Source organism: Pseudophryne corroboree, chromosome 9 (genome assembly GCF_028390025.1).
Source record: "Pseudophryne corroboree isolate aPseCor3 chromosome 9, aPseCor3.hap2, whole genome shotgun sequence".
Lineage (NCBI taxonomy): Eukaryota > Metazoa > Chordata > Amphibia > Anura > Myobatrachidae > Pseudophryne > Pseudophryne corroboree.
The window spans coordinates 346,612,755-346,614,460 of record NC_086452.1 but is presented as its reverse complement, the minus strand read 5'-3'; positions in this window follow the sequence as shown (position 1 = coordinate 346,614,460).

The following is a 1,706-nucleotide window of genomic DNA, read 5'->3' as shown; positions in this document are numbered from 1 at the left end:
ATGGATGGCGCTGGATTTGAATTGACACGGCCGGCACTTCTCATTGGCGGCCAGATTGGCGCCAAGATTGAAATGCCGCCGCGCCACTGCCCATCGCCGCTTCTTGACCGGCGATGAGGACAGACACATCGCCCCAGCGCCGGCCACCGCCGCACCTTGCAGGGGACGCAAATCCCCTGCACTACGCCCCTGCTCCGATGTGCCCTGTGATACAGGGCACATCTCTACATCTTGTTCAAACAATAACACGTTTTGATTGTGATGATGTCCTCCTTTTTATGAAATCATTTACCTTACTTTTATGAGTTAATGAATTTGCAGATAAAAATTCACGTGATATACCCCAAAAAGGAACTTAAAGTGAATTGGCCCACAAATGTATTTTTATGCTTTTAATGACTATGGGGGTCATTCCGAGTTGATCGCTCGCTAGCTATTTTTTGCAGCGCTGCGAACAGATAGTCGCCGCCTATAGGGGAGTGTATTTTAGCCTTGCAAGTGTGCGATCGCATGTGCAGCCGAGCTGTACAAAAACATTTTGTGCAGTTTCTGAGTAGCTCTGAACTTACTCAGCCCTTGCGATCACTTCAGCCTCTCCGGGGCCGGAAGTTACGTCAGACACCCGCCCTGCAAACGCTTCGACACGCCTGCGTTTTTCAAAATACTCCCAGAAAACGGTCAGTTGATACCCACAAACTCCCTCTTCCTGTCATTCTCCTTGTGATCGGCTGTGCGAATGGAATCTTCGTATAATCCATCGCTCATCAACGATCCGCTTTGTACCCGTACGACGCGGCTTTGCATTACGGTGTGTATGCATGCGCAGTTCTGACCTGATCGCAGCACAGAAAAAAATCCTAGCATGTGATCAGGTCGAATTGACCCCCTATATACAGTACCTTGCTAAAGTATTCACCCCCCTTGGCTTTTTACCTATTTTGTTACATTACAACCTGTGATTTAATTTTTTTTAAATATGAATTTTATGTGATGGATCTGCACAAAATAGTCTAAGTTGGTGAAGTGAAATGAGAAAAATTTCTGTAAAAAATAATTTTTATAAATAAAAATGTGAAAATTGGCATGTGCATATGTATTCACCCCCTTTGCTATGAAGCCCCCCAAAATTTCTGGTGCAACCAATTACCTTCAGAAGTCACATAATTAGTGAAATGCAATCTATGATCTGTCAGTATAAACACACATTTTCTGAAAGGCCCCAGAGGCTGCAACACCACTAAGCAAGAGGCATCACACCGTGAAGACCAAGAAGCTCGCCAGACAAGTCAGGGACAAAGTTGTTGAGAAGTACAAGTCAGGCTTGGGTTATAATAAAATATTTTATGATCCCCCGGAGCAGGGCCGTCTTTTCATATGGGTTCAATGGGCTTTTGCTCAAGGGCCCCAGGAATAAAAGGGCCCTAGGCTGATAGCTAAGGGTCCCCTTTTTACAGGGGTACCAGATTTTTGAAAATTGGCCCTGGGGAACCGGAGATATCCGACTTCAAAGCAGTGGTCCCCATCCAAGCCTGTTAATTGTTTTTCCTAGCCAGATATCTCGGGTTCTGTCTGACTTAGAGTTTTTCTTAGGGTATACCCCAAAAGCTGGAACACTCCCCTTTCAGTTGACACTGGCAGCTTGTCTCTACTATGCCCAGAACCAGAGATATCAGCCTTCAAGCAGCTGGTCCCCACTCCAGCTCCAC